The sequence below is a fragment of the Paramormyrops kingsleyae genome, chromosome 21, assembly GCF_048594095.1.
Source record: "Paramormyrops kingsleyae isolate MSU_618 chromosome 21, PKINGS_0.4, whole genome shotgun sequence".
Classification (NCBI taxonomy): Eukaryota; Metazoa; Chordata; class Actinopteri; order Osteoglossiformes; family Mormyridae; genus Paramormyrops; species Paramormyrops kingsleyae.
This window is the reverse complement of record NC_132817.1, coordinates 6,768,749-6,791,847: the sequence shown is the minus strand read 5'-3', so window position 1 is coordinate 6,791,847 and position 23,099 is coordinate 6,768,749. Positions and strand designations below refer to the sequence as shown.

Genomic DNA, 23,099 nt, shown 5'->3' with positions numbered 1-23,099 from the left:
TTAAGCTGATATAAGTCTGTCTGTGGAATCAGGGTGGGTGTGTATGAAGTGAAATCGCCTTGGTTCTGTCTGTTATTTTAGGTCCAGTTTAAACATTGGCTCTGACACAGTAGAGTTCATTCAGCTCCGAGACTCAGTTCTCTCACCACCAGAAGGCAGTAGGACAGGTAACTCCACCATATGCAGTGGTTGTTGAAATAGCCTCATGTGATGCATAGAGCTCCTTATATTATACATGTAGAGCTCAAAACGAGTTCAGCTATTTATTTATTTATCCTTTATTTTACCAGGAAGGATCCATTGAGATACAATAATATCTCTTCTTCCAGGAAGTCCTGGCCAAGATGGCAGCCAATAAGAAAAAAAGATTCAAAGTTTCATATACATACATACAGATGATTAATATGAACACAAACTGAAACACATACAGATACTCAAACTATACATACAATAAAATTAATTTACACGAAACAATGACACTTCTTTAAGCTCGGAGTTTAAGAGATTTTTAAACACATTCAGAGAAGGCAAAGAGTTTAAATTCAATATATTTTGTAATATATTCCACTCAGGTGGTGCATAAGAACAAATGGCAGGTTTCCTCAGTTCTGTGGGTGTGGTGGGAGGCTGAAGGAGAAGTTTAACTGATGAGCGGGTTCTGTATGTATTAGTGCGGAATGTCAGCAAACTACATATATACTGAGGTAATTTGCCCATTAAAGCCTTTGCAATAAAAACCAGGCAATGCATTTTCCTTCTAAGATGTAATGATGTCCACTCCACCATCTCATATAGCTTACAGTGCTGTGTTCTTGCTGTTGCACCAGTTATAAACCTCAATGCTACATGATTAACATCTAGTTTCTTTAGATATGATGAAGGTGCATGTATGTATATTACATCACCATAATCTAATACTGATAGGAAGGTGCTCTGTACTAGTCTGTTTCTAGCAATGAAGGGAAAACATTTCTTTAAACGGAAATAGACGCCTAGTTTTGGGCAAAGTTTTTTTTTAACAAACTGTTTATATGGACTCCAAAAGAACTTGTTGTCAAGCCAGATACTGAGATATTTGTAAGAAGACACCCTCTCTAGATGAGTGCCATCTAGTGTTAAAACAGAATAATCAAGGGGAGAACATGAATGTGTAAATACCATAAATTCAGTTTTCTTGGCATTTAACACCAGTTTTAATTGGATAAGAGACATCTGTAATAAATTAAAAGCATACTGTAATGAATCTATTGTTTCTCGCAGTGACAAAGCAGTGGTGTAAAGAATTGTATCATCAGCATATAAGTGTGCTTTTGCTGGTTCTAACCCTTAATACAGTATTATAAATTATTATTGAAAATCTTATAGGACCACCGTCATATAGGCTATGCAGTCTGTCACTGACTGAAACGTTGTTATGCGCCGTGTGACTGTGCATCATTGTCGGTCACAGTCATATGGTGGTCTCATCAGGACAGTAAAATATTCAAGTGTTTAGTTGTCTGGATCAACTGGATCCATATGTTAAGAGTGGAAATTGCATTACAACATAGCTTAGCACTCTATCCATAAATCCCTATAAATATGGTTGCTTCAAAAAACATTTAATGGAATGTGTACTTCTGACACCTTGAGTACAGCCAACAGCATCTAACCAATCCTTAAATTCTCCTTAGTACTATCATACTATCACCTTGTTGTACTACGGCATGTTGAACTAAATGCAGCAATAGTGGCAATGAAAAGCAGGTGAAACTTCAAACGTGATTTGGTCACAGGTGTGCAGTCTGTATTCATAACAAGGAAACACAGGGACAGTAGCTGTTATTTTTTATGCAAAAGTCATCCAATTTGCTCATCTGCTTACATGCCCACCCATTCACTCACTAACTCACCCCCCATTAACTCCCATAAAGAAAGTAAACAGACAGATATACTGAGACACTTACGCAGAAGGCCCAGTGTCCAGATTTCCATACAGGAAACAGGAGGCAGTCTTTGGATGCTGCATCATCCTATAAGTGTTAGAAAATAAATATAATGTATCTTTTACTTTTCCCAGGGCCGCACGTTTAAAGAAGCCAAAACATCAGGGACAGACAGATATTCTGCAAAAGGTACAGGGACTGGACTGCTGAGGACTGGGGTGAAGTCTTTTTCTCTGATGAATCCCCTTTCTGATTAGAACATAAGAACATAAGAACATAAGAACATAAGAAATTTACAAACGAGAGGAGGCCATTCGGCCCATCAAGCTCGTTTGGGGAGAACTTAGCTAATATCTCAGAGTTGTTAAAACCTTATCTAGCTCTGATTTAAAGGAACCCATGGTTTTAGCTTCCACTACAATAGCAGGAAGACTATTCCATACTCTGACTACACGCTGTGTAAAGAAGTGCTTCCTCAAATTTGTTTTAAAATGTTCTCCCGCTAATTTCCACTTATGGCCACGAGTTCTAGTATTTAGACTAATATTGAAATAGTCATTTGGCTGAACAGCATCCAGACCCGTTAGAATCTTATAGACCTGAATCATATCCCCCCTTAGTCTCCTTTGCTCAAGGCTGAACAGATTCAGTTCCGCTAACCTCTCCTCGTAAGACATTCCTCTAAGACCAGGAATCATTCTCGTAGCTCTTCGTTGCACCTTTTCTAAGGCAGCAATGTCCTTCTTGAGGTATGGTGACCAAACCTGCACACAGTATTCTAGGTGGGGTCTTACCAAGGAATTATATAAGTGTAACATCACCTCCCTTGACTTAAACTCCACACATCTAGAGATATAACCCAACATTCTGTTCGCCTTTTTTATTGCTTCCCCACATTGGCGAGAGTGGGACATGGAAGCATCAACATACATACCGAGATCTTTCTCGTAATCAGCTACCTTTATTTCAGTGGAACCCATAAAATATCTGTACTGTATATTTCTGCTCCCTGCATGGATTACCTTACATTTATCTGTGTTAAATTTCATCTGCCAAGTATCAGCCCATTCGCTAATTAAATCCAGATCCCGTTGAAGCCTCTCTGCTGCTAGATTAGTATCTGCTACCCCGCCCACCTTAGTGTCGTCTGCAAATTTAACCAGTTTACTGTATGTATTCGTGTCAATATCATTAATGTAAATTAGGAACAATAGTGGTCCTAAAATTGAACCCTGCGGTACCCCACTATAAACGGAGGCCCACTGCAATGGGCCTTGTTTTCGAGCCGTTGAGAAAGTCGGATGTGGGCGAGGTTGGATGTGAGCCAGGTTGGAAAAAAGCGGGACTATGCAACCCAATCACACAAGCGTGCACTATATATAAGGAAGTTAAGTTATAAGTTTATTCATAAAACGGGGATTTGGATTCCATGAAACACAGCACAAGTGGCATGAATACTCGCATTTATGTATAGAGCGTATATATGTTTTTTGCTAGTCTCTTATATATTTAGCCTACCGAACAATTTAATATTAATTATGGTATCAATTTAAGAGAGTATTATCGGCCGAACTAGTAGTATGATATGCATGGCTGACTGTGCTTCTGACAAAGTAGTTTGAATGGATATTTCTAAATCAGAATCGCATTCAATTCATTGATCGTGGAGGGCAGAGTTCAAATAAGTGATCCGATACATTATAGCCTGGTACATTAATATATTTAGCAGACGTTTTGTTCAAAACCAGTTTACCTGAATTGCATGTCTTTGGACGGCGGGTGACTTTCGATTCTTAACCGCAGATTCCGTAGATGGGAGTCTTCGCGTCACTGTTTATAAATCAATTGAATTTTAAAAACACAAAACGTTTCAGGGTCTTTTGTGAAACTCATGTATGAAAAATATACGTGTTACAGCTAAAACATTTTATTCATTCTGTGGTAGCTGGGAATAAGAAACTAAACACAGTTATTACTCAAGTACAAAACTTAAACAAATATACAGTACCAGTTTGGACAAACCTACCCATACAAATGTTTATTTGTACTGTTCTTTACATTTTGCAATAATTAAAAAGAACATTTAAATTATAAAATAGTAAGAACTTTTATGTAATACTTCTCTATTATTTGGAAATTCAGAAATACCAACTATTGAAATAACAGAATACTGAATGTCGTTTTTCTTCAGTGTTTCAATTAATAAATGTCACTTATCAACAGTTTGCAGCTGCATTAGTTCACTACTGATGTCTTTATGATTAAAGTTCTTCAGTTTTAGTCTAAAGTTAGTGGTTCCCCCACTATATTTAAGCTCCTTAAGGCAGGTTTTACAAACAACAGGGAACTGATCTTTTGCAGAAACCCCAAAATATTTCCGTACTTTGAATGTGCACTTAGCAGGGGAGTTTTGTAAAGGTTTTTCGTAGGTTTACAGACGACAATTGCGCACCATGAGCGTATTATTTATATACATTTGATCAAGTTGCTCTAGTCGCAAAATATAAGAAGTTCCAAATAATTTTATTAGCCTTCATATATACTTTATGTAAGATTTGGCAATTAAAGTTCAAACAATGACGTGTTCTATGTCAACGTGTTTGTTTGACAGTAGAAATGGCTCTTGGAGAGTTACCGTGTTCGAAGAACTGATGGCGATATTCGGAATACATGAAACTAGTTAGCTGTGCAACACATAAGCTCTGCAACAAGAGAGTTTGCTATAATAATAGCTGGTGAAAAATAAAACATCTGGTAAAAATTACATCTGTGGTACAAAAGTATAAACATCAGGCATCCAAATAATATATGCTGAAGTCTTATTACTGAACACAGTGATAGAATTAACAAAGATTTCTCATATAGGAATCGAACTAGTGAATGGTCTACAAATTTTCATTTAAATAAACCTTGACAAAAACATAATTAATCTGTTTAAGAAATGATAAATTATCAGATTTAATGATTACTTAACCTCCTATAGTAATTTCTTAATAAATAGATTAAATGAAAATGACTGACAGACTGACAGTTTACTTTTGGTTTCGTACATTTATATATTTAGGATAAAAACACAGATGAAGTTTAAGCAAAATGTTTTCTGAAATTATGAGTAATAATGAATAGGTAAATTATAATTATAAATGAACACTGCGATATTTTGGGGACTGAATATGCTTGAATTTTACGCGTGATTCGTGAATTCCCGAGAGTTCGGATGTTCGTTACAGCCCGAGTATCACACCCTTATTATTCTGGAATAAAACCGCTGTTTTGATGTAAACAATAATCTTCTTTATTGTTCTTTGTTGTAGCTCTTTTCTCTCCCCCATAAAATGAGAGATGAGAATCCTGACCTCAGTATATCAGCATGGATTACTAGAGGAAAGAGCTGCCTTCTACTATTGGGTAACTTAATATTAATAGTAACCTTATAGTATTAAGATTTTGTCATTGTACTATTATTTCACTATTAAATATTATGATGTGCCATTGGCAGATGTTTAAAAATAAAATCTTTATGTTCTCAGCATCTTCAGACTCAGGGTGTGAGTAACTGACCTGTCTGTCCTGCAGTGTATCTGTGCTGGGGGAGCCAGGGACAGCCGACAGAATCTGCTCCTTCCGTCACCAGTGTTACAGTGGGAGGGAGCTTCCAGTTTCCCTTCACAGCTGATGGGAACCAAAGCTACAGAGTCCAGTTGTTGTGTAACTCTGTGCTCATTACTAGCTGTGTACATCAGTCACCCCCATATATAACTGTAAACTACAAGGGAAGAGTGAAGATTCTGGAAAACCTGATACAGCTGGATAACTTACAGCTTTCAGATTCAGGTTTTTATGACCTATTTGTAAATTATCTTCCAGGAAAAAAGGGGCAATACAGAAGGTTTCTTATACAGGTTTTTGGTGAGTATGCACACTCAAGTTCCAAGCTTCAATCAAGTGTCAAGTTTTATATGTCATATACATAGACACTGTACATGTTTGTAGTGAAATGTTTTTTCCTGGAATGTGCTCAAAAGGAAATGTTTGTATATAATGTGTAATAACAAAAAAGACAAATATCAGTGACTGTATTTTCTATATTTACAGTTTATGTCAGGGGAAGTTCTTGTTTGTTATTCGGACAGTTTGAGGGTAGAAACTTGGTCTGAGTCCCTCAGTGTTAGTCTTAGTGCATCCCTGTCCGCAGCAGAGAGAACAGGGTGCTGTTTAGGGATCACATAGCCGACACAGGGCTCCTGTGCCAGGCCTGATGTGGCTCCCAAATCAGGCTGATGTTCCCAATCAGGCTGGTTCTGATGGTACCTTGAATATCTTGAGGCCCAGTCTGAACGTCTTTAGCATCCTAAGGTTGATGTGCTTTTTTGACAATGGTGCTGGTGTGCACTGCCTGTGTCAGGGCCTCTGTGACATGGACACGCAGGTATCTGAGGCTGGGCACCCTCTCCAGTGCGAGGCTGTAATGGTGGAATAATGGTATCTGTTTCTCTCTACAGAGCCAGTGTCTAAACCCAGTATCACTGCTGAGTGTCTGGGCAGTAACGTCACTCTGGCCTGCAATAGCAGTCAGGGGACCAATGTGGAGTACAGCTGGGAAACTGCGCCCCCTTGTGGAGAGAGCTGCTTAGTGCATCTCGGTCCTGTTGTTCAAATAGCCCCCTCTGATGCACCGAGCTCCTTATATTACACATGTACGGCACAGAACGAGTTCAGCAATGAGACCAGTGACCCTTTGGAACTGAAATTATGCACCACACAGCCAGCAGGTAACGTCTAAATGTATGTTCCAGAGTGTGTCTTTATCTAATAGTGTATAGTGATAGACAGTCCTTCAGAAGTGGAAACTAAGATTTTATTTATTTAAATCCCTTTCCCGAGAATTTCACCATATGAATATTCTTCTGAGATGGTGAAAAAAGACAACAAAAATGTGGCAATGCAATCTGTGAAATTGGTGCCAAAATCTTTTTTTTGATAAAAATGAAATCCGTAGAATACTTGTGTGTTTTAAAGGTAATTTAAAAATGAAATAGCTACATAGAAATTAAGATGAAAACAACAAATGCTGTTCTCTGGACATAAGTGTAGCATAAAACTGATTTTAAAATATGTAAATCATAATGTTGAGTGTCATCCAACAAATGAAGGAAACTAATTCACACACGAAACTCTTCCAAGGAGTAGGAATTTTTTCCTTCATACAAATATGTGTTACAGTTTCAGTCAGAAGGTCTTAGTCACATTCATACCCATTTTATTATCACAGGTCGAAATCGGACCATGACCCTGTGTGCAGTAATATCAGTAGTACTTCTCACTGGAGCTGTGATCTGCATACAAACATGGAGGAAGAGAAGCAACAGACAACAAAATATGGGTAATTATTGCATAGAACTAAAACAGAACAAATCAATCATTTATTTATACCAGTGATTTACTTTAATATACTTTGTTTTTAAGTTTACTGAGAACGTTTTGTTTGTGTAAATGTTCTCTGCAGGTCCAGCTGAGCCAGGTAGAGATGGAGGTCTCTTAGCAGCTCCTGCAATAGAACTTCAGGCCTGATCTACAGGAGAGGAAGACGAGGACCATCCATTTTCTTACTGCTTACCCAGTACAGGGGCATGGGGGGGCTGTATGTTATCCCAGGCAGCATGGGGCACAAGGCTGGGGGTCACTGGATGGTATTTTGATATCATTAGATGCCATCAGGTCCATTTCGGTCCCTGGCATCCATGCAAACAGCATTCCTCCGGAATGTTCCGTCTCCTCTCTGGATCTTCAAGCTTCCCAAAGGCATGGTCATTGGTTATTGGCCGTCCTCTTCCTCTTTTACTTATACGATTGCACAAATGACCAGATTGAAGCTTCAAGTGAAATTCAAGGCTTAATTTAATCAAGAAGGCACTTGCTGATTCTCGTTGCAGTCCATGCTGTTAAAGGTCGCCACTAGCACTAACATTCAATGGGAATAGTGCATCAACACTGTCTTCAGCATTAACACTAAAGTTGACTGCCTTGACTGTTTCTTCACATTTAGTATTAATATTTCAATTATTATGACTGGTAAGATTCCTGTAGAACCCTGGCACCAGGCTGAGGGACTATTCGTAGTTTGGCCCACTCCCGCTCCCATGGGAGTCAGAGATAGTGTATGATGATAAGACTATATGTGCTGCTTTCGAAAAATGGATCTTCAAGACAGGGATGGGAATCGATGAGGGGTCGGTTGGGGACCCAGCCCCTTGGAGGGGCCCCATGCCTACACTGAGGTCTGGGGGGTGGTGCAGGGCTGTGGAGGCCGAAAGGCTGGGTTACGCCACATGGCCTTGCCCACAGGGTCTACCATTGGCCAGTGTGCTGCCCCTCAATCTAATTTAATTGCACAATAGTCATCTTACAACATTAAGGCCTTGGGGGCAGATGGGGCATGCAGGGATCTGCCGTCTGCCAGCGGGGGGGGGGGATGCTCTTGCCCTGCATGCTCACTCATATGCACAATGTTGTCATGGATACAGTTGCTGTTATGAATGTTGTTATTGCTATTACTGCTGTTGTCATTGCACTCATTGTCTTCTATATCCCTGTTATTATTATTATTATTATTATTATTATTATTATTATTTTCATTTAGTTTGTCTTTGTTTTGTGTTTTCTTTGTCTTTTTCATGTTCTATCTTTGTGTTCTCTTCTTCCTTCTTTTGTTTGCAATGAAATTAAAGCTAAAGCAGTCCCTTGCAGAGGGTGGGGGGGTGGGGGAGGGGGGGTGTAGGGATTAATTAAAAAATAGGAAAATTGAAGAGATTGGGTGGATGAACTTTTATTCTAAGTGCCTTAACTAGAGTTAGAATTTTTCTTCCACAACTTGAAATTAGTTTAACTATATGTACTGTATTTGCACTTTGCATCATGTCTTTGTGCACTTTATGCATCTCAGTGCTGTGTGCAAACATTTGCCATCTGAAATGCCATCAATAAAGTAAAAAAAAAAATCTTGTATAAGTGTCTTGTGTGTTCTCACACTCCTTAGCTCATTTGTCTCAGATGAAGGGGAAGGTTATGTGGTGTTTTTGATATTTTGTGTGGGCTAAGATTTTTGACATCATCTGATTTAAGCTTAATGCAATGTTAAACTTTGGCTTGAAGGTAAATTTATTAAAATATAAAAACTATCAAACAACAAAACAACACCATTAAAATATTAAGCTGATATAAGTCTGTCTGTGGAATCAGGGTGGGTGTGTATGAAGTGAAATCGCATTGGTTCTGTCTCTCATTTTAGGTCCAATTTAAACATCTGCTCTGACACAGTGGAGTTCATTCAGCTCCGAGACTCAGTTCTCTCACCACCAGAAGGCAGTAGGACAGGTAACTCCACCTTATGCAGTGGTTGTTGAAATAGCCTCATTTGATGCATAGAGCTCCTTATATTATACATGTAGAGCTCAGAACGAGTTCAGCTATTTATTTATTTATTCTTTATTTTACCAGGAAGGTTCCATTGAGATGCAATATCTCTTCTTCCTGGAAGTCCTGGCCAAAATAGCAGCAAATAAGGAAAAAAGATTAAAAAGTTTCATATACATACATACAGATGATTAATATAAACACAGACTAAAACACATACAAATACTCAAACTATACATACAATAAAATTAATTTACACGAAACAACGACACTTCTTTAAGCTCAGAGTTTAGGAGATTTTTAAACACATTCAGAGAAGGCAAGGAGTTTAAATTCAATATATTTTGTAATATATTCCACTCAGGTGGTGCATAAGAACAAAAGGCGGATTTCCTCATTTCTGTGGGTGTGGTGGGAGGCTGAAGGAGAAGTTTAACTGATGAGCGGGTTCTGTATGTATTAGTGCGGAATGTCAGAAAAACTACATATATACTGAGGTAATTTGTCCATTAAAGCCTTTGCAATAAAAACCAGGCAATGCATTTTCCTTCTAAGATGCAATGATGTCCACTCCACCATCTCATATAGCTTACAGTGCTGTGGTCTTGCTGTTGCACCAGTTATAAACCTCAATGCTACATGATTAACATCTAGTTTCTTTAGATATGATGAAGGTGCATGCATGTATATTACATCACCATAATCTAATACTGATAGGAAGGTGCTCTGTACTAGTCTGTTTCTAGCAATGAAGGGAAAACATTTCTTTAAATGGAAATAGACGCCAAGTTTTGGGCGAAGTTTTTTTTAACAAACTGTTTATATGGACTCCAAAAGAACTTGTTGTCAAGCCAGATACTGAGATATTTGTAAGAAGACACCCTCTCTAGATGAGTGCCATCTAGTGTTAAAACAGAATAATCAAGGGGAGAACATGAATGTGTAAATACCATAAATTCAGTTTTCTTGGCATTTAACACCAGTTTTAACTTAATAAGAGACATCTGTAATAAATTAAAAGCAGACTAATGAATCTATTGTTTCTCGCAGTGACAAAGCAGTGGTGTAAAGAATTGCATCATCAGCATATAAGTGTGCTTTTGCTGGTTCTAACCCATAATACAGTATTATAAATTATTATTGAAAATATTATAGGACCACCGTCATATAGGCTATGCAGCCTGTCACTGACTGAAACGTCGTTATGCGCCGTGTGACTGTGCATCATTGTCGGTCACAGTCATATGGTGGTCTCATCAGGACTGTATTTGGATGTTTTAAGACTATCTAACTTCTTTGCAAGTTCGTTTTATGTCACCTACATGATGAGCAGAATATATTTTCACTAAGATATCAGTGTAATATTTGTCTGTGTTTACTGGTTAATTTGTGGATTGGTGCATCAATACAGCCGATTTAATTTAAAGCAGTAATAAAACCCACTGCTATCAAGTATACAGTGCTTTGCAAAAGTCACCATTTTCTGTTACAAAAGACAAACTTTTTCTCAGTCAGTTTTAATGCAAATAATTATGTATAAATAGTTATTAAAATTATAAATATATATATTATAATTATAAATATTATAAAAATTGCATGTTCAGATTAAATATTGAAATGACAAATGCATGCTCTGATAGAATATTGAATTGCCAATTGCAAAATGAATTGCCATTTGAATAAAGAGGCAAAAAGCCCACAGCAATACGAAGTGCAATTCAGTGAATTGTTATTCTATTTATTATTCAAAATATTTTGAAATGAATTAAGGATTGCATAAGCACTTTGCACATTAAATTGCCGATTGCAAAATGTATTTTCAAATTACATGCTCAGATTAAATATTGAAATGACACATGCATGCTCTGATTGAATACTGAATTGCCAATTGCAAAATGAATTGCCATTTGAATTTTTGTGCTTATAATCTTCCATACAGGGACAGACTGATATTCTGCAAAAGGTACCGGGACTGGACTGCTGAGGACTGGGGTGAAGTCATTTTCTCTGATGAATCCCCGTTCTGATTGTTTTCGAGCCGTTAAGAAAGGCGGATGTGGGCGAGGTTGGATGTGAGCCAGGTTGGACAAAAAGCGGGAACTATACAACCCAATCACACATAAACGTGCACTAATATAAGGAAGTTCATTCATAAAACGTGGATTTGGATTCCATGAAACACAGCACAAGTAAGTGGTATGAATACTCGCATTTATGTATGGAGCGTTATATAGGCTAGGTTTTTTGCTAGTCCCTTATATATTTAGCCTACCGAACAATTTAATATTAATTATGGTATCAATTTAAGAGAGTATTATCGGCCAAACTAGTAGTCTGATATGCATGGCTGACTGTGCTTCTGACAAAGTAGTTTGAATGGATATTTCTAAATCAGAATCGCATTCAATTCATTGATCGTGGAGGGCAGAGTTAAAATAAGTGATCCAATACATTATAGCTTGGTACATTAATATATTCAGCAGACGCTTTGTTCAAAACCAGTTTACCTGAATTGCATGTCTTTGGACGGCGGGTGACTTTCGATTCTTAACCGCAGTCTTCGCGTCACTTTATAAATCAAGAATGTTCAAAACACAAAACGTTTGAGTAGATCGTTTAAAATGTAATTTCAGGGTCTTTTGTGAAATTAATGTATGAAAAATATACGTGTTACAGCTAAAACATTTTATTCATTCTGTGGTAGCTGGGAATAAGAAACTAACCACAGCCTCGTGGTGAGACTCGGGTAAAACACAGACCGCAACGGGGGGAGTAATTCAGTAAACCAGTTATTACTCAAGTACAAATCTTAAACAAATATACAGTACCAGTTTGGACAAACCTACCCATACAAATGTTTATTTGTAGGCTACTGTCCTTTACATTTTGGAATAATTAAAAAGAACATTAAAATTATAAAACAGTAAAAACTTGTATGTAATACTTCTCTATTATTTGGAAATTCAGAAATGATTAAAGTTCTTCAGTTTTAGTCTAGGGAGTTGAGGGAGGTGTAAAGACAATTTCCCCACGGGGATCAATAAAAGTATCGATTGTCTTCATCTTATTAATGGTCTTCAAATTTTCATTTAAATAAACCTTGACATAAACATGATTAATCTGTTTAAGAAATGATAAATTATCAGATTTAATGATTACCTCTGATAGTAGTTTCATAATAAATAAATTAAAATGACTAACATACATAGTTTACTTTCGGTTTCGTACATTTATATATTTGGGGGTAGAAAACATGGACTAAGTTTAAGCAAAATAATTTCTGAAAATCCAGAATAATGAATAGGTAAATTATAATCATAAATGAACACTGCGATATTTTGGGGACTGAATATGCTCGGATTTTAATCGTGATACGTGAATTCCTGAGAGTTCGGATGTTCGTTACAGCCCGAGTATCACACCCTTATTATTCTGGAATAAAACCGCTGTTTTGATGTAAACAGTGATCTTCTTTATTGTTCTTTGTTGTACAGTAGCTCTTTTCTCTCCCCCATAAAATGAGAGATGAGAATCCAGACCTCAGTGTATCAGCATGGAGGAAAGAGCTGCCTTCTACTATTAGGTAACTTTATATTAATAGTAACTTTATACAGACGCTCCTCTACTTACGAACATTCACCTTAGAAACTTTCAGACATAGGAACGAAGAGGACTTTAAGTCCAAATTGTGTTCATTGGACTCCCGTTTCCTGTCGCAACATCAATTTTTTTTTTCTGCACGCAAATTCTGCCAAGTACGACTTATGGGCGCTACTCCCGTCGCGCAGCAGCGTAGCGTGCGTACTCCCAACATCCTAGTTCTTTGTACTTGCGTATACCCTTAAAATGATGTTGAATAACGACTTAAGAACATTTCAAGTTACGAACGAGATACGTTCCGAACGGCCGTTCGTAAGTAGAGGACCGTCTGTATTAATATTTTGTCATTGTACTATTATTTCACTATTAAATATTACGATGTGCCATTGGCAGATGTTTTAAAATAAAATCTTTATGTTCTCAGCATCTTCAGACTCAGGATGTGAGTAACTGACCTGTCTGTCCTGCAGTGTATCTGTGCTGGGGAAGCCAGGGACAGCCGACAGAATCTGCTCCTTCCGTCACTAACGTTACAGTGGGAGGGAGCTTCCAGTTTCCCTTCACAGCTGATGGGAACCAAAGCTACACAGCAGAGTTGATGTTTAACTTCACTGTGTTGATTATTACATGGGAACATCAGTCACCCCCATTTATAAAGGAAAACTACAAGGGAAGAGTGAAGATTCTGGAAAACCACCTGGGGGGTATTCCAGAAAGCTTGGTTAACTTACCATTTGGTAAATCTTAACCTCTGGGTTGATATACCCCAAACCCGCATACCATGAGTATGTCGGTTCCAAAACACCTGAGAAGAGTAAGTTCAATCAACCTCCTATTGCTTACCCAGAGTTAATGCGCGTGCACCGTGCATACATAAAGACGTTTTCAATTGATCGCCGATTTCACGAGTCAGAATGGAAAATCAAAGTGAAAAAAAGAGAGCGGCATACTTCACAGAGGCGGAGTTGGAAGTTTTAATGCACGCATATGAGGAATTCAAGCCAATAATAATGAAAAAAAGCAATACGGCTGCATCGGCTAAAGAAAGAGTTGGCTTGGCAAAAAATAAAGGACAGAATAAATGCGTGTGTATTAAATTGCAAATTTGACATCGCCTCCCCTTTTATTATAATGCAAAATAATTAAACACATAACCCTTCCGCATCCTTTTTACTGTTAAATCACTATGAAAGCATTTACTTTTCCTGCCATTCATTTCTTTAGGTTAAAATAACAATGTGTCTCGACTAGGAATATATGGTTTCTTATTTAATAAGGTGTAATCCTTCTGGAGACAGAAGAACTTTGAGCCAAGTCAAAATGAAACACAAAAACATTCTGCAAAAAGGTTATTGATTACACGATCACTTAACTATTTATTAAACACGATTTAGTATATTCTTTCTGTCATGTAGCTAATAGAAAAAAGGCTGAAGCCCGTCTAACTGGCGGGAGCCCACCACCACCTCCCCTCACCCCATCTGAGGGCAACCAGTGGTAACCAGCATTGTACTGTCCTGTAATGATTACCTATAGTTAGTGGAAAAAAGTAATGAGTTTGATGATTTTAACAAGGCAAAAAATTAAGGATACAAAATCAAGTTACCTGCACATTGATACTATGAATAGATTTCCTCCGCTATCTCGCTGTACTTGTATAGTGACAATAAAGACATCTATCTATCTATCTATCTATCTATCTATCTATCTATCTATCTAACATAGTCTCCCTCATTTATTAAAGGAGCCTTAATAGGAATGTAGGTGCCATCAATGCACCCAATTATGAATGAATGAATGAATGCCTTTTATTGTCACTATACATGTATTACATGTATTCCAAATTACATTTGGAAACCCTGAAATAGAAAGTCATATAGGGAAGTATCAAGTGTGTGTGTGTGCAGGATGAATACATGTAGGCTATAGATATAAATAGTATGACTATATATTAAATATGCATCATAGATTTTACTACAAAGGACAAACCTACCACTCTGTGGAATTCCTCTTTAATAACACGCAGAGCTTTATGGACAGGGAACTGTATAAACGTGTGTAAGAAGCGTTAAGTACCAGACATACTGTGCGAACGGCTCTACACACAGTTGCCTTTCCTATATGCTCTGCGTCGCCCATATTGTACAAAAAATGCCCTGACGCAAAAAACCGAAGCGCTATGTACAGAATGTTTTCTGTGCTAAGCGCAGACCCGCGGTTTGGGTTTGTGACATTTGCAATATGCGGTTTCAAGAGATGTTAAGTAAATGAACGATTCTTTTGAAAACTGATAACGCTTTTTCAAATAATCATTAGGAAATGACAAGACATCAATACGCGGTCTTATAACTCTCTCCCGGCGAAAAAAACCTTGTATAATTTATGCCTCCACGTTCACAGGATCGTCATCAAAAGGGCACGCCATGCTCAGTAACCTTCTGCAACAAACTTACCCTGGAACATAACCTGCTCAGTAGCAGGTTATCTTCAGAGAGTAAGCTGCTATGGTTACGTACATACCCAGAAAGTTAACCTCCGTTTTTGGAACCGAAAGTTGAGGTTATCCACTAACTTACCCTTAAACTTACCCGGGTATGTCACATAACCTGCTTTCTGGAATACCCCCCTGATTCAGCTGGATAACTTACAGCTTTCAGATTCAGGTTTTTATGGCCTATATGTAGATTCCTGTACAGAAACCAAGCGACAATCCAAAAGGTTCTATCTACAGGTTTTTGGTGAGTATGTACAATGCAAAGATATACATAATTATATTTATATAATGAATAACAACAAAAAACGACAAACATCAGTGACTGTATTTTCTGTGTTTACAGTTTGTCAGGAGAAGTTCTTGTTTGTTATTCGGACAGTTTGAGAGTAGAAACTTGGTCTGAGTCCCTCAGTGTTAGTCTTAGTGCATCCCTGTCCGCAGCAGAGTGAACAGGGGGCTGTTTATGGATCACATAGCCTACACAGGGCTCCTCTGCCTGGCCTGGTGTGGCTCCCAAATCAGGCTGATGTTCCCAATCAGGCTGGTTCTGATGGTACCTTGAGTATCTTGAGGCCCAGTCTGAACGTCTTTAGCATCCTAAGGTTGATGTGCTTTTTTGACAATGGTGCTGGTCTGCACTGCCTGTGTCAGGGCCTCTGTGACATGGACACGTAGGTATCTGAGGCTGGGCACCCTCTCCAGTGCGAGGCTGTAATGGTGGAATAATGGTATCTGTTTCTCTCACTACAGAACCAGTGTCTAAACCCAGTATCACTGCTGGGTGTCTGGGCAGTAACGTCACTCTGGCCTGCAGCAGCAGTCAGGGGACCAATGTGGAGTACAGCTGGGAAACTGCGCCCCCTTGTGGAGAGAGCTGCTTAGTGCATCTCGGTCCTGTTGTTGAAATAGCCCCCTCTGATGCACCGAGCTCCTTATATTATACATGTAGAGCTCAGAATGAGTTCAGCAATGAGACCAGTGACCCTTTGGAGCTGAAATTATGCACCACACAGCCAACAGGTAACGTCTAAATGTATGTTCCAGAGTGTGTCTTTATCTAATAGTGTATAGTGATAGACAGTCCTTCAGAAGTGGAAACCAAGATTTTATTTATTTAAATCCCTTTCCCGAGAGCTTCACCATATGAATATTCTTCTGAGATGGTGAAATAAGACAACAAAAATGTGGCAATGCAATCTGTGAAATTGGTGCCAAAATCCTATTTTGACAAAAATGAAATCTGTAGAATATTTGTGTCTTTTAGAGGGAACACTGTTCTTCTCTGGACATAAATGAAGCATAAAACTGATTTCAAAATATGTAAATCATAATGACGAGTGTCATCCAACAATTGAAGGAAACTAATTCACACACTGAACTCTTCCAAGGAGTAGGAAAAATTTTCCTTCATACAAATATGTGTTACAGTTTCAGTCAGAATGTCTTAGTCACATTCATACCCATTTTATTATCACAGGTCGAAATCGGACCATGACCCTGTGTGCAGTAATATCAGTAGTAGTTCTTACTGGAGCTGTGATCTGCATACAAATATGGAGGAAGAGAAGGACCAGACAACAACATATGGGTAATTATTACATAGAACTAAAACAGAACAAATCAATCATTTATTTTACCAATCATTTACTTTAATATACCTTATTTATAAGTTTACTGAAAATGTTTGGTTTGTGTAAATGTTCTCTGCAGGTCCAGCTGAGCCAGGTAGAGATGGAGGTCTCTTAGCACCTCCTGCAATAGAACTTCAGACCTGATCTACAGGAGAGGAAGACGAGGACCATCCATCTTCTTCCTGCTTACCCAGTACAGGGACATGGGGGGGCTGTATGTTATCCCAGGCAGCATGGGGCACAAGGCTGGGGGTCACTGGATGCCTCTCCCTCCTACTTATGCTGCCATAGCCATATCTGCCGGAGCATTGCACTCATCTAACTATTAGCACTGACTATAGTCTCCCCTACTTTGACTAATTACATATTTTATTTCCTGAATTTCTCCTGGGTGGTGCTGCCTGGAGACCTCAATCTATCAAGATGTTCAGCACACCCTGCTACATGTGACGTCGCCTCTACCAATGACGTCCGTGCATCCAGCTCGCCGTTCTGCCAGTGTCATCTTCCTTGTATGACCCGCTCCCTGCCTTCTGGCTGCCTGGCGATTGGAGGGAGCGTTGGCACCGGCTGTCATCTCCCCCCTGCTCCCCGTTTGTGTCTCAAAATTTACTGTATTTGACTCTCCCTGCCGGCCCCTGGAGGATGGGCTCCCCCTTTGAGTCTGGTCCCTCCCAAGGTTTCTTCCTTCTAGGGAGTTTTTCCTTGCCACTGTCGCCTATGGCTTACTCACTGGGGGCTTTGGGTGGGGATGCTGTAAAGCGCTTTGGGACGATGTAATGTTGTGATAATGCGCTATACAAAAAATTGTTGTTGTTGTTATGATATCATTAGATGCCATCAGGTCCATGTCGACCCCTGGCATCCATGCAGATAACATTCCTCCAGAATGTTCCGTCTCCTCTCTGGATCATTGGGCTTCCCAAAGGCATGGTCATTGTTGTGATGACTGATTTTAAAACTTGTTGGTTTTCCACTTTTCCATTAGTTTTATATTGATTGTTAATGCTTTTTATCAATAGTTAGGTAGGCAGATAAGGTTAAAGAGGCAATTATTTGGAGGACTGGAACGGATTAATTTTTATGGGGAAATGCTACTTGAAACTAAACCAAATCACAACTCACCTTCAAGAACTAATTAAGTTTGTGTTCCAAGGTACTACTTTATTAAAATTCTTTGCTAACACCAACATTCAACAGTGCCAGTAGCATATTAACACTAACTTCCCCATCATCACTGAAGCAGAATATTAATATTCCGTCATCGTTCCTTATACGCATCTTCAGATACCTTTCTGCTGTGGCTGAGGGCTCATTAACATGCTGAAAGCTGTTTCCTCCACTGCCTTTGAGTCACAGCCGTCTTATTTTTTTATTTTTTCCATGTTTATCCCATTATTTGTTAAATGTATTACTTGAACAGCTGTATTTAACTGCTTTACCAGTCTTGGGCCGTTCAGTTTCTCCATATCACATGCTGACTGCCTCATTGTCCTGTTTAAGGATGTGATGCTGGATTTTTGTATTTTTTATGTTTATTGTTAATTTTTAACAAGATTTGTTTTTATACGATTTTGTAATAAAAAGAATTAAATGTAATTTTGTGTCAAATCAGTAATCCGTGACATTGCAACTGAAATAAGTGTCGAATGTTCTCACATTTCTCAGCTCAGTGGGTAGATTTGAATGCCTTTTCTCGGGTGAAGTGGAAAGTTAAGTGATTGTGCATAAGACGCTTTTTAATCACTGCTGCGCTTTCTCAGTGCGTTTGCCCATTCTGTTGTCTTCGTGTTTCTTAGCCGTGGTCAACTTTGTCGCCCAAACTAACAGCAAAGTCACACGCGGCTTAAGTTAGCTACTTATCTGCAACTTCCGATTCATTTAGCTTCTTATTCGTAGCGACTTATTTCAAGAGAGTCTGGCTGCAGCTTCTATTTCTTCTTAGTAACTCGCTCATATCTAACAATTTAGATAACACAATTCACCCAATTGTGATTAGCGATCATGCTCCCGTCTCTTTATCAATATGTACTCAAATACATACTAAGATTCCGACAAGATGGCACCTCAATACCTCATTATTAGAAGATCCTGATTTTATAACACTAATAAGGCGAGAATGGGCATTCTATCTGGAGATGAACGACTCTCCAGACATCTCAGCTTCACTGTTATGGGAAACTAGGAAGGCATTCATTAGAGGCAAAATCATTTCATATTCTTCATATAGGAAAAAGCAGCAACAACAATTAGAAAATGCAATAGAACAAAAAATTAAATGTTTAACTAATGAATTATCATGTAATTCCAGTGAATCAAAACAGAGTGAATTAAAAGAACTTAAAGTACAACTCGAAAGTATCATACATCAAAAAACTAAATTTCTCATTCAACAGTTGAAATATAATGACTTTCACTTTAGTAATAAAGCTAAGAATAAATATTTGGCAAACTTGCTTCAACATAAAAAGGAAAAATCAATTATCCCTTCAATTAGGGACTTTACAGGAACAATAACTCATAATCCACAAGATATAAACAAAACTTTCCAAAAATTCTACAATGATCTCTTCTCCTCCCCTGATCAACCCACACACCCTGACATTGATGCTTTCCTTCACAATTTGGATTTCCCTAAATTAACCACAGAGCAAGTAACATTTCTGGATGCACCCCTCACCCTCAGTGAACTCACTTCAGCTTTAAATAAGATACCCAATAACAAATCCCCTGGACCAGATGGATTACCAGCTGAATTCTATAGATGCTTTTGGGACATATTATCACCACTATTTTACAGGGTAATCATAGAGATTAAAGCCACTTCGACTATACCCACACATATGAATACTGCCGCCATGATATTATTGTTAAAACCTAATAAGGATCCCACTCAACCTTCCAGCTACCGCCCACTCTCATTAATCAACACCGATTTGAAAATTTTAACCAAAGCACTAGCATCTAGAATAGAAACAGTCACCCCCACAATTATTCACCCAGATCAGACAGGTTTCATCAAAAATAGACTTGCTATAGACAATGCACGTAGACTTTTTAATCTTATGAATATATCACAACAAACCCAACGGAAAACTATCATCGTCTCGCTCGACACAGAAAAAGCTTTCGATAAGGTAAACTGGATGTTCTTATTTAACACTCTTAACAAATTTGGGTTCGGAGAGTCGTTTATTCACTGGATTAAGATACTGTACACATCACCATGCAAGGGCTACTATCACTACTAATAGAATCACCTCACCGAGCTTTACATTACACCGGGGGACTAGACAAGGATGTACACTTTCGCCTTCCCTTTTTGCCCTTTTTATTGAACCTCTCGCAGTAGCAATACGCCAAAACAACAAAATTCAAGGAATACAGGTCATGGATAGACAACACAAAATCAGTTTATATGCAGATGATTTATTACTTTATTTACAGAACCCATACATATCTCTCCAGGAAACCTTTAATATTATTGACAAATTCTCTCAAATATCACATTACACAATTAACTGGAATAAATCAATAGTCTTACCCCTCTCAGATGATGCGGGGGACTCCGGAACTCAGGATTGCCCTCTCCCCCTTCGTATTGGTAACATAAAATATTTGGGTGTCAACATTTCCTCCAGGTTGTCAGAGCTGTTTAACCTTAACATTGTTATTAAAATGAACAAGAAAAGAACGCTACATCAAAATCTAATGGCGAAGCACATCTCAAACTATATTTTTCGCTCATACAAAAAAATAAATGCTACGTCATTCCCGTTACGTATTTCCGCTAAATCTCGACATTGCTCCATTTCCGGCTATTCTCCATGGAGCGGGCATGAGCTAGTCCCTTCTCTCTTATTTCGGGGCTTGTGATCCGTAGCTCCGCCCACCAGATACATATATTTGCATGTAGTGAACTTGAAAATGAAAAGTCAAATTGGAAAATGAAAAGACAAAAAGGGTTTTTAATTTTATTTTTAGATTTTTCACATCTGACTCATACATGAGTGGAAAATTAAAATGCAAATGATGCTATTTTAATTTTTGCAGGATTTTTGCGCACAGACTTAGGAAACTAAATGACACAGTGGAGACTGTTTTGCAGAAAATACTTCCCATACAAAGATAAGTTAAAGCAGAAATAAAAACAATGCTAAAAAACAATGGATAAAATAAAAGTGCAAATAAATAAAATAATGAATTATATAATCAAATAATATAATCATTAAATTTAAAATAATCTAACCAAAATGACACAAAAAAAGTAATATAAAATTGTTTATAAATTTTAAATCCCAAATTTCATCCAAAATTGCAAAAAATAAATCATCCAGAAGATGCGCTTTGACCTGGTGCCAGCCACAGCAGAGGATGCACCGCCATCAGCCAAAAAAACAGATTGGTTCGCAGAGTGGGTAGACGATTCCTCCTTCACCTCAGGACCAAAGAAGAAATAGCCGAATACCTCAGCGCCCGGCTCTCGGAAAACACAGACTCGGACGATATGCTTCAATGGTAGAAATTTCACAAAACGCTTTCCTGCGCTGTCAAAGCTTTCATTCACGGTTCATTCTGAGTGTACCTGCGTCTAGTCCGCCATCGGGGAGGGCATTTAGTGTCTGTGGGCGCATTTCAGAGAAATACGTACTAGCCTGAGACCAGTGTCTCTCAGCAATATACTATTTCTACATAATTTAAAGTAAGACAGATGTCTCAGTTTCATTTAACGGTTTTATTTTGTGTCATATATTCGTGTTTGTTCTGACTCATTGTATTAAGTTATGATGTTCAGCAAGTTTGAACGTATTTCTTTCAAATGTGTCTCAGGGTTCTGTTTTTAAGCTGCTCTTGTTCATAATAATATGATATTTGCACATTTGTTTTTTAGACTTGTTTATTGTTTAATAACTGCGCAGATATTTGCACATCTGATTAGGTTTTGGCCTCAGTTTACATGTGTATTTGCAATTCTAAGATGAAAGATTTTTGTTGAATGTGTTTTTATTTATTCTGTTCTTGTTCTACTGAAATAACACATTATATGCACATAAACTTATTTCATCATGCAATTAATAAAGTAATGGGTCTGCTGGTGTGGGCGGGGTTGGACACAAATATTGCGAGAGTGGGCGGGAATGACGGGGATAGACAGCGGGAGCGAGCGGGAGTGACGGAGACAGACAGTGGGAGTACGCGGTAACCGTCAGAACTTCAGCGGAAGCGGGATTTAAAAAAGTCCCGCGTAGGGCACTATAGTACACACTTCTCTGGAAACTGGAACAAGATGGGACAAAAAGCGCGAACTACGACCAAGCACACATGAACAGACTTATTCGAACGTAAAGCAGTACATTCATAAAACGTGGGATTCCATGAAATGCAGCACAAGTAAGTGGTATGAATACTCGCATTTACGCATGGAGCGTTATATAGGTTTTTTGCTAGTCCCTTATGTATTTAGCGTACCGAATATTAATACTAATAGTATTATATACATGGCTGACTGTGCTTCTGAGGAATTAGATTGAATGGATATTTCTTAATCAGAATCGCATTCAATTCATTGATCGTGGAGGGCAGAGTTAAAATATAGTGATCCATTATATTATAGCCTGGTACATTAATATATTTAGCAGACGCTTTGTTCAAAACGACATGCAGTTTGAAGAATAATAACCCAGCGATTTGGGATTAACATGGTGTTTGCCTTTCGGTGACAAGTAGACATAGAACTATGGACACATAATATTTTTGTTATATGTATGTAGTAAAAATGCACCGGTTTACCCGAATTGCACGTCTTTGGACGGCGGGTGACACGGGAATATGAAGTTTGTCACCGGCTTCATATTCGCAGGATCCGCGGGACCTTGAATAATGGATGCTATTAGTATTTCTGTAGAATCCTGAAGTTGGCTCCTTATTCGCATCTCCATATTCGGATTTTCCGGTCTACCTTACATACTTCACAGCTGAATGCAGACGCGATTGCGCCTGTAGGGAGACTCATTTGGCAATGCTTACCTTCAGAAC

The 23,099-nt window shown here is 38.3% G+C and overlaps 2 long non-coding RNA genes across 4 annotated transcripts; both read left to right on the top strand.

Moving 5' to 3' along the window:
* Positions 1-5,505: 5,505 nt before the first annotated feature.
* LOC111847366 (uncharacterized) lies at positions 5,506-18,588 on the top strand. Of its 3 annotated transcripts, none has more exons than XR_011984612.1 (4): positions 5,506-5,834; positions 16,183-16,452; positions 16,910-17,020; positions 17,143-18,588. It is a non-coding gene; the product is annotated as an uncharacterized lncRNA (long non-coding RNA). The 3 variants fall into 3 exon arrangements; XR_011984611.1 differs by lacking the exon at positions 5,506-5,834 and adding an exon at positions 15,646-15,676; XR_011984610.1 differs by lacking the exon at positions 5,506-5,834 and having other exon boundaries at positions 15,829-16,452.
* On the top strand, positions 11,476-13,533 carry LOC140581518 (uncharacterized). The gene is made up of 3 exons (XR_011984609.1): positions 11,476-11,527; positions 12,836-12,921; positions 13,409-13,533. It is a non-coding gene; the product is annotated as an uncharacterized lncRNA (long non-coding RNA).
* Positions 18,589-23,099: the final 4,511 nt, after the last annotated feature.